Source organism: Sciurus carolinensis, chromosome 9 (genome assembly GCF_902686445.1).
Source record: "Sciurus carolinensis chromosome 9, mSciCar1.2, whole genome shotgun sequence".
Lineage (NCBI taxonomy): Eukaryota > Metazoa > Chordata > Mammalia > Rodentia > Sciuridae > Sciurus > Sciurus carolinensis.
Window position 1 is genome coordinate 140,060,494 of NC_062221.1, and position 10,747 is coordinate 140,071,240.

At 54.4% G+C, this 10,747-nt stretch overlaps 1 long non-coding RNA gene across 1 annotated transcript; it reads right to left on the reverse strand.

The window, feature by feature from the left end:
• Positions 1-788: 788 nt before the first annotated feature.
• LOC124992331 (uncharacterized) lies at positions 789-3,300 on the reverse strand. Its single transcript, XR_007110099.1, has 3 exons — positions 2,325-3,300; positions 2,172-2,210; positions 789-2,070 (listed from the first exon to the last, which is right to left on the reverse strand). It is a non-coding gene; the product is annotated as an uncharacterized LOC124992331 (long non-coding RNA).
• Between the last annotated feature and the right edge of the window lie 7,447 nt (positions 3,301-10,747).

Here is a 10,747-nt window from a genome sequence, read left to right on the forward strand (position 1 = left end):
TGTTCAGTGAGAGAATTCAGGAGTTGACCTGAAGCCAAAGGGGCTTCAGCAGCTGCTGGACGGTCCCTCAGTCCTCCCTTCACTCACAGGAGCAGCTCCTCTGGCTCGACCCCAGGCAAACTCACCCGTCTCCTAACTCTCCTGCATTCGGCTCTCAACAAGTTCACCAGCACCTCGCACCTCAGCACGGAAGTGGGGTTCCTGGGGAGCCAGGCCTGCCCAAGAAAGCTGGGGCGGGGGCTGCTCTCAGGTCCCATCTGGGTCACCAAATTTATTACCAAACGCTTGGTCCTTGTCCCCAATGCAAATTCAATAAGGAGGACACGGTTTTGAGAAAAAGGAAAAAGAAGGCTTCTTGTTTTGCTAGCAAAGGAGAAACTCAGGGGACTCACGTCCCACAGGCTGGGGTCTGCCCCTCAGCAGGAACAGGGGCTTTTAAAGAGGAGACTCGGGGGCTGCATTCCACGTGTTCTCTGCTGGAGTTGTGTTCCACTTGTGAATTTGGGAGACAGCCATTCCTGAGACCTTCTGTAATCCCCAAAGTCAGGATTACTCTCCCTGTGGTGGGTGTGTGCTCAGCACAGGCAACTCTGCCCAGGATGGGGAGGAAAGGTGATCCTGTTTCCCTGAGATTAGGGAGGGCAGACCAGGGAGGAGCAGGGAGAGAGGAAGAAAGAAAGGTGTCCATCTTAAGCATCAGTCTCAGTGGTGGCTCAGTGACTTAGCAGCCAGGGCTAATTCAAAGCATAACCTGGACCACTGTTACAAAAATACTTGAGAAAATTAACTGAGAAGAGGAAAGATTTATTTTGGCTCATGGTTTCACAGATCTCGGTCCAAGGTCAGCTCTGGGCCTGAGGTGAGGCAGAGCATCACAGGATGGCGCAGGAGAGCTGCTCAGCACACGGCAGGCAGGAAGCAGAGAGGGGACGGGCCAGGGACAACACAGTCCCCACGCACCTGCCCCAGGTCCACCACCTCCCAGTCGCCCATCCGCTGTCAGTGGATCAACCGACTAATGAGGACCTTGTGGTCCAGGCGCCTCCCGAAGCCCTTCCCCTGCTCTGCACAGGGCTGAGCTAGGAACCAAATGGTCAACTCATGAGCCCTGGGGACACTGCAAATCCAAAGCACAATAAACGGAGGCGACGGTCAGCCAGCTGGAAGGCAGTGGGAAGAAGGTATTCCCAGTGAAGCTGAAAGAGGATGGCGGAGGTGCAGAGGGCCTGGGAGCCGCAGGCCAGGCCCGGGAAGCCAGCGGGTCTGCAGAACCACCCAGAGCAGAGGAGACAGCGGCAGGAAGCAGCAGCTAAAGGTAAAAGAGGATTTTTTTTTTTTTTTAACTGAGAAAAGATAAACCACAGATTGCGGATACAGCATCAACCTGACCAGAATAAACCCAAAGGAAACCAACCCTGACTGGTTCTGAGAGTGAACCTACTGAGAACCAAAGAGAAAGGCAGCTGGGCCAGGCAGCCAGGGCCCACAGGGACCTCCTGCCAGCAATGCAGCAGACCCTGCTCACCCGGGACAGCACAGCAGCTCGGGGTGCACGGGTAGCTGCGAGTTCACCCCACACTTCCTAACTAGAAGATGTCCCCATCCGTAAGCAGTGCAGGACTGTCTCAAGGAGAAACAAGAGGACGTGCATCTGACCTCTGCAACAGAGACTCAGTACCTGTGGAATAACTGCAAAGGGCTGAAAGGAAACAACATCCAACACAGAACTTCACACCCAAAGGGAAGGTGGCATCCGACACACAAGGAAGCTACTCAAGTAAAAGAGCACACGGGGATGGAAGTCTAGTGGGACCTCTCCAGCAGAGCAAGCGGCCCTGGTGAAGCTGGGACAGTAGCAGTGATGAGCACAAGGCAGTGCTGGGGCCCCGAAGAACAAGCGCGAGGGACGTGACACCACGGAGGCGGGAGGAACCAAGGGGCTCCAGGGTCCTCGCAGTGTCTGCAAGAGCTGAGAGGGCAGGCAGAAAGCTTCAGGACATCTTCAGAAGTGCTAATCTTCACAGAGCTTTCCATCCAAAGATCCTCATCAAAAGTATCATTTAGGATTTACTGTGACAAAATGCAAACATAACTCTTGTCAGAAAATCGAGCAGAGCCACCTGTGTTGTTGGGTAGGCTGGGCACTGCACAATGCTGGGAACACCACTCACCTGAAAGAACCTGAGGCTCTAGACTCAGAGTTGTGTTTCCTGGCCAGGAAGATAAAAAGGTCATGAGCAGAAAACCAGCAAAATTCATATTTAATGCTAAATACTTGATGTTAAACATTGTAAAAAAAAAAAAAAAGAAAGAAAGAAAAATACCTTAAGTGGGACTAAAACTCCAGAAGGTCGCAGAAGGTCGCAGGTGGAAGGGGTGGGTGGGAGAGGCCAAGGAGCGAAGGAAGGCCCTGGTCCTGTCCGGCTCTCAGTGAAGACAGACAGACGCCAACAGTCGCCAACAGAGTGATGGACTTGGAACTCACAGAGAAATGTCCAGGTTGCGTGTGCACGTTTCTGTGTGTGTTTAACTTCAAGGAAAAGTACTCTTCAAAGAAAAATATTTAGGATTATCCCAAGAAAATGAGCTTTGAAACCACTGGAACCGGTTCAGCAAACGCATGGGAACCCAGCAGTGCTCCTGAGGGTGTCCCCGACAGTGTGCCAGGGCGCTGCTGCCCGGGACTGGCCGTCCCCAGAAGGCGACGGGATGCTGGGGGCTCTGCGCAGCCAGAGTCCGCGAGCGAATGGGCCGGGAGTCGCCGTGCGGCGAGGTGGGCTCGCGCTCTGCTCCCAGCTGCGCTCCGCCCGCTCTGCCCCGCAGGCCCAGGAACAAGCGGGCCCACCAGCCTGCGCGGGAAGCTCCGAACACCGACCTTTCTGCTTTGGTTTTCTCGGGCGTTCTGCCACAGTGGTGGAAGCCGACTAGTATGTTACAGTGTGGGAGCCCAGGAAGACTCCCTGGGAGTGTCCTGCCAAGGAGGCAGGCAGTGGGAAGAGCGCTGCCCACCCCAAGAACAGGAAAAACAGGACAGGCTGCAAAGTGACGCCTGTCCTCCTGCCCACCAGGGAGCCAGGTGCAGCGCGGAGGGCCCGGTGGACCCCGGCCAGGCAGGACGTGAGCACCGACCCGCCACAGAGAAGAGAGGAGTCAGGGCTGCCACGCGGGTGGGTGGAGGGCTCAGATGCGGGAGCAAGTGGCCAGAAGGCAGCTACGGGCCCGCCCGAGGAGGGGAGGCGAGGGGAGGCCACACCTGGCGCCTGGGCTCTTCTCCAAGAGCTCCCAGTGCTCACAGGAAGCGCTGGAGCTAGAGAGGGTGGAGCCAGAGGGGGTGGAGCCAGAGGGGTGGGGCCAGGGGTGGAGCCAGAGGGGTGGAGCCAGAGGGGTGGGGGCAGAGGGGGTGGAGCCAGAGGTGTGGGGCCAGGGGTGGAGCCAGAGGGGTGGAGCCAGAGGGGTGGGGGCAGAGGGCCGTGGCCGAGGCAGGCCCCAGAGCTGCGCATGAGTCACTGTGCAAAGGGCGCGCAAGGCCCACACCCCATCTAGGACAGAGCCTCTGGAAGCAAGGGAGAAGCAGAACATCTCTGTCCCCGGGGCTTATGAGGACCTGCTGGGACTGGGGAAAGGACAAGGAGAAAGTTCAGCTCTCAGGGAGGGGCAGAATCCATCTGGGCACAGCCCTGCTGAGGTCTCCTTCCTTTGGAAGGAGCAGGATCCCTGAAAACCTGAGGCCCAGGGAGGCAGGGCCTGCCTAAGACTGAGACTGGACCAGGGCCTCAGACAGCAGGCTAGCAAGCACAGGGAGCAAGTGAGGGCAATCCACCACTGATGGAAGCACAGGAGGGCCCAGAGGGACCTGGCAGCGGGCAGGTGCTGAGGAGGACAGGAGAAGGAAGGTGGGGCGGGAACTCTGGGATAAAATCCTCAGCAGCCAGTCTCCCACCGTGGTCCCAAGTCATGCTTGTGGTACAAAGTTTGTAGGGAAATTTGGGGCCGAGGGAACCACATCAGCAAAATCCCAGACCCAGCTCAGCTCCCTGCTTGCCTGACTCAATGACAGCCTGCCAGAAGAGGAGGTGTGCCCAGTCCCAACACAAGTGCCCCTGACCTCCGTCACCACTGTGCTGGGCAGGGTCTGCCTTTCTGTAAATAAGTATCTCACACACAGTCAGGAGACAGGTCACCAGAACCCAATCTGGACATGACTCAGATGTAAGGACCACCATCTAGGAAAAGGTAAACAAAACGAATGCAAAGGTGAAGAGTCAGAAAGGGAAGCTGCGAACACCATGACCCTATGTAAATGTATGATTACACAAATGGTACGCCTCTACTCCACGTACAAACAGAAACATGTATCCCATTTGTTTACAATAAAAATAAATTTTAAAAAAAATGAAGAAAGAAATGGAAGCTACAGGAAAGAGTCCAATGAAACTCCTAGAAATAAAACCCAGGGTCAGAGTGATGGAGGTTGCTGTGCATGGGCTCACAAGAAGGTTCCACCCAGCCCAGTGAAGGTCAGAGCTTCAAGCGAAGTCCCGAGGTCCCTCGACTGACGCGAAGAGGAAATGCCGGGGAAGTGAACAAAGGAACAAAAGAACAAGTTTATAGAAAGCAGAGCAAACAAAAGCCTGAAGATAACTTCAAGTAACTGGAGTAAGACGGGGAAGAGAAGGAATACGGGGAGTCGGAGCCCCAAACCCGTTCCCACGAAAGAAGATCTACAGTCACACCAGAAGTCACGCAGGGGAACTTCACTAGGAGTGAAAGTGAGGTGTGGAAATAAAGTAAAAGAAAAGTGAGGCTTAAGCAAAAGGCACCTTCAAGGGAGAGCGGGCCGTCTCAGAGCAGAGAACAACAAAAGAGAGAGCTGTCCCCAATTTTACTACTGCGTGATGTCACCAGGGGAGCTGGGACCACCTCCCGGACTCTTTGCCAATCAGGTGTTCAACTCCCCCTTCAGGCTGGGCGATGGAGATTTTGACCTTAGTTTGTTCTCTCCAGAACTGTCATGGTGGTCATCCTATTTGGGGGTGGGGGGCTTCATCTCCAAGGCAACCCCACGGGCATTGGGGTCAATAGTTGGTCAGAAGTTACCTTAGTGCATCTGTGCTACTAAGGAAGCTTCCTTCCCAGGCAATCGGAGACACTTAAAGTCATAATTCCTAGCTTCATGTCAACATCAATGGACCCTTGAGCCACATCCCAATCAGCTCCTTTTGCTTTTGTTTATTTTCTACAAATTAATGACCACCCTTTGCTTTCTCGTCTACTCTGGAAGTAGCTTAAAGGACCCTGCGGTGATTTAAAGAACACCTGCAGCCTCGCCTGCCTCTCACTGCTCATTGCTGGCCTGGCTCCCACAGGCTCCAGGACGACAGGCACAGCTTCCTAGGGTGGGGCGAAGGGACGGGGCCCTGCCACTGTGTGAGAGTCACCTGAGCTGCGATGCCAGGCCACCACTGGGGGCTGCACCCCTTCTGAACCCCAGACAGACCTGCCCTGCCAGGCCAGGTGGGAGACGGACAGCGGAACTATGTCATCTTCTTGACATCCTCTCTTGACGCATTCGTTAGTGTTGTTTTTGCCTTTATTTCTTCCTTTAGTATTCTTGATGCTTGTTTTAACTTTCCAAAAAGTCAAATGTTGAATCCCAGTCAGAGTCCTAGTAGGAAACACATGGCGCCATCTCACGAGGTACCAGGTGCCTGAGGGACCTGACAAATGAGCTACCTACAGGTGTGGGTGGGATTAGAGGTGACACTCTCCTGACAACCACAGGGGGCACAGGGAGTGGGCAGTCATGGACCATGGCCTTCAGTTGAGGGGAGCAAACAGCTCAGTCACCTGGCAGGAAGGGGACTAAGGGACAGTGTGGCCTCAGAGCTGAATTCAGCAGGCATAATTAGCCAAAGCAGGCTTGGGAAGGGACCGTCCAGGCATGGCCTCCATCAAGTTACCATGGCTACCGTGGGACAGGGCCACGTTGACCAGCAGCAGGAGGCGGGGAAGTGGGGCAACATGGGGGAAGGCTGACTGACAGCCAGAGGGTGGGACATCTTACCCACTTGATCGAGGTTCTCCTCTGCAGTGGATGCCTTCCAGTAGGCCCTTCAAGGGATGCAGATTATCACTGCCCAAAGTGAGAGGCCCAGCCACATTCCCTTCCTCAGGAGACCTTGTCTTCACTTGCCATCTCCTACGGCTTGTGTTCCTGGATACAGAGTTCTGGACTGGATTTGGTTTATAACTTTGCATTGGTTTTGGAATAGTTTAAGAAACTAATGCATTAATAAGCAATTATTAGTTTGTTCTTGGTCACACAGTGTAAAAAATGTGTGATTTTGTCACATCAGTACCTTAAAGGGGTAAGAACAGAGGTATGGAGAAGCTGATTTTTTGTGTGCTATTGAGGTTAAGATCATATAAACTCAAATTGGAACATTAAAATCTTAGGATGATGAATGAGCCAAAAGCTCGGTCCTTGCCCCCAATGCCAATCCAATAAGGAGAACACAGTTTTGAGAAAAAGGGAAAAGAAGGTTTATTGCTTTGCTAGCAAAGGAGAAACACAGGGGACTCCTGTCCCAGAGCTGTGGTTCTGCCCCTCAGTAGAGCAGGGGCTTTTAAAGAGGTGACTTGGGGCTGCATTCCACATGTTCTCTGCTGGAGTTGTGATCCACTTGTGAATTTGGGAGACAGCCATTCCTGAGACCTTCTGGTGCCATCCCCAAAGTCAGGATTACTCTCCCTGTGGCGGGTGTGTGTGCTCAGCACAGGCAACTCTGCCCAGGATGGGGAGGAAAGGTGATCCTGTTTCCCCTGAGATTAGGGAGGGGGAAACCAGGGAGGAGCAGGGAGAGAGGAAGAGAAGAAAGGTGTCCATCTTAAACATAAGTCTGGTGTGCGGTGCTGGCCATCTCCAGCCCATGGCATCAGCTGGACAGCTTGGGCTTCTTTACACAAAGCAAATGTCCTAGAGAGGGAAGCAGAAGATCTCGGACCCTGAGGCCCAGGGTTGAGTCACACAGCCACGAGAGCCACAGGCCAGCCAGGCCAGCATGGGAGGGGCCAAGAGTAGCCTTGCTGCCGAGATTCACCAGGTAATGAAAAGGAAAATGGCGGCTCAACCAGCAGACTCACTTGTTGCTCCTATGAAGAGGGATTAGTTTACATCGCATCAGGAAAACCATGAAAAGCAGCAGGAATAAAAGGAGACAACCACAGATGAGAGGTTCTGAACTATGTTGATATGGAAGACTAGGTTAAATGGATGACTTTCTAGAAAAACATGAACTGAAAGGTGGACCTAAAACCTAGACAAGGGCTGGGCTGTGGCTCAGTGGTAGAGTGTGTGTCTAGCACTGTGAGTGTGTGTCTCAGCACCGCATAAAGCAATAAAGACATTGTTATGGGGTCTGCTTATCAACACCTAGTGAGACCACCAGAGAGTAGAGTAGGAAAAAAGTTTATTTGGGGGAGAGAGAAAAAAACAGGCTGATGCGTCAGGGCCGCTAGTCCAAGTGGAGCAGTGTGGTCAGTGACTTCAGCAGGCGGGTTTTAAAGGGAGAGCCACAAAAAATCCTGGCAGGCTCACAATAGGGGCCTTTTTCCCCCCAAAGGTTGCAAGCAGCCAGTTTCAGTTTATCTCTTCAGGCTGCACCTGGAGGGTTAGCAGGGTGAGCTCGGCAGGGGGAGCCAGACTACCCACATCAGAAACCGGCAGCTTCTGGGGCCTCCGGAGGGATGGGTTGCTGCACAGAAATGGCCACAATGTCCTTAACTCAAGGCCACATTATTTTATCTCGGGTATTTCTGACCTTGTATTGACCATCAGCACAACTCAAAGATTTTATTTGCACCCATTTTGGTTTGCTCAATCTTAACTAGATATATTTGTTTTATATCAGAGGATCTCTACCCTTTTCTTTTTATAAGGGGGTCTCTACTCTTTCACGTCACGTGCATCTACAACTAAAAATAAAAACATAAAAAAAAAAACACACCTAGACAACATGAACAGATCAAGAACCATGGAAGAAGCTGAAGCAGTACTGAAATACAAACTCCCCTGAAGAAACTGCTACATCGGGGTGTCTTCAAGGTCTTCTATCAAACCTTTCATGAAAGAGTCAATGATTCTAGCATAACCCTGACACCCAGACTCACAAGCATAGCAAAAACATACACTAACTTCATGAATCAAGATCAAAGTTACTTTTTAACCTATTTGTATATTTTTGGCAGTACTGGGTGGGTGCTCTACCACTGAGCTATATCCCCAGCCTTTTTTATTTTTTGAGGGTCTTGCTAAGTTGCCTAGGCCGGCCTTGAACTTGAGACCTTCCTGTCCTCAGCTGAGATGACAGATGTGTGCCACCACACCCAGTGTAACAGGCAAAACTCTTAAATATTTTAGCATACCTAAGTCACCAGTGTTGCAACAATTAAGCATCAAGGCCAGGCCCCCAAGCAGCCTGCAGAGGGAGGCAAATTCTCCCTTCTCTGCCTGGGTCCACCCAAGCAGCTGGGGAGGGTGCCTGTTTTATTTGGTCCTCCAGTGCTAACCTCCTAGGGACTCCACAGACACCCGCAGTGTCTCATCAGGTACAAGGAAGGTGAGTTAGCCATCAGGGCACTCTTCCCTGCTGCAATCTGGCTAGTCATATTCCCAGACCCTGATGGCCTTCATGATGACTTCTGGGGTCCCCAGGAGGCTGAGCCCGGGTCAGTGTCTAGGAAGTCTTCTTTGGGGAAGACGGGCACCCCAAGGTTGGAGGTGGGGTGAAGAGCGTGGGCCAGGAAGAAAGACTGAGCGCTGAGCTGCAGGCTGCGGGCCAGCCACCGGGGGTAGTGCTGCTAGATCTGCAAGGGCCCAGGCTGAGGGCGAGGCCAAGCCCGAGACTCTGGAGGAAGACCTGGGCAGAGGGCACCGGACCCGCGTGTAGCTGCTGACCGGCACTGCTGGTGTCCTATTTGTGCAAGTCCTTCTCCCTGGCTGAGCGCCTCCTGGAACCCAGGTGCCTCCAGTGAAAGAACCCCAAGTCACTGCTCTGTCTCTCCCGACTGGGTGTGCGCAAAACACGCGTCCCCGTGTGCATGGCCTGGGTGTGCGGACACCTGCCCCTGCTGGACCATGTCAGCCGCCTTGAGCCTGCGTGAGCCAGCATCCTGCACAGCCCTGGACACTGGCCCACCCGAGTCCTCCTGCTTGTGTTGCTGAACTGTGGCCAAAGCTGTGCAGCTGGTTCTTCCCTGCAAAAGAGTCACTTCAGTGCCACCCTGCGGCACAGGCAGGGGTCCGAGGTGACAGCGAGGCCTGGCTGTGCTCAGCAGTGACTGCCACAATCTAGCGGAGCACGGGGTGAGGAGGTTCACCCATCCTCTGCACCCCAGGCTGAACATGGAGTGTGTGGGGGCTGTGGGCCATTTCTGCTCCCCCTTCTGTGTAATCAAGTCTGAAGGCCCACACCTACCATGGACGGGATCCGAACCACCTTCCAGAGCCCTCCTGGAAAACGCCCAGGACTCACCACAAGGTCGCCAAGGCCCCTGTGCAGCATCTTCAGCCAGACCCAGGAGCCCACCCCACCTCCCTGCAAGGCTGAGACCCACCTGCCATCAGCCCCGCCCATCAATCCTTCTTTGGTAAAAGCTTTTGGTGAATGTTGCCAGCATTATTTACCCAGAGCGGTCTGCTGGTATCACAGAAACTGGGGGCCCTGTGGCCCCAGGAGGTGACCAGGTGAGAGGGCCATGGGTCAGGGTGCAAAGGACACTTGGGGCTCACCCTGCCCGTGCCAAGGCTGGGGAACATGGGCACCTCTTCTGCTTCGCAAGGCTCTCCTACAGAAACAGCCCATGTCGCGCTCTGCTCAGCAAGCTGTTTCCTCCTGCACACACCCAGGACAGGGCTGGATGAGCAGGTGCCCACCTGCTGGCCTGTCCTCCTTGCCCTCAGGGAGAGGCGCTGTGCTTCTTCGGTCTGCTGCTTTGGCATTTCCAGCAACACCTCCCTGATGACGTGTCTCAGGGCATGCCCTTCCTGAAAACAGGCCAGTCTGGGACATGTTGCAGGTCAGCCTGCAATCGTCACACATCTGGACAGGAACAAAGGCTGGGGGCCAGTCCTGGTAAACCACCCTCACAAGGGCCAGAACAGTCGGCCTCTGTCTGCTGCTGGGCACAGGGAGGAGCAGCGTCCTCACGCCAGGGCCTCTAAGGCCTTACCTGCACCCTGCCTGGTGCTCTGAAAGCAAGGTCATGTAGGCGCCCGCCCTGGAGTCGAGGTCACGTAGGCGCCCACCCTGGAGTCAAGGTCACATAGGCACCCGCCCTGGAGTCCTCTTGTCCAGCCCCCAGGGGCTGTCTTCCACTGTGGCCAGGGAATCCACAGCTCTCTGGTGTACACTGGAGCTCAGGACTCCTGGTGGTCAGCAGCTGTCTCTGCTGACACCTTCCATCTGCCCCAGGAGGCAGTCCCAGGCCCCAGAGGCGGACGGCAAGGGGCAGGGCACTCCCCAGATGACAGGCAGCAGCCCCATTTCAAAGATGGCCAAGGCAGCCAGCTTCCTCTGGTTCTGTGCCCAACACAGAAGCAGAAGGAAAGCAGCTGGCAGGTGGGGGCAATTCCAGGACATGGCCTGGTCCAGCCCTGGGGGCCGTGGTGCCAAGGCTTGCACACCCTCACCTGACACCCCGCCCCCACACAGAGCAGTCAATACCCAGAGACACGGGGAGCAGAGAA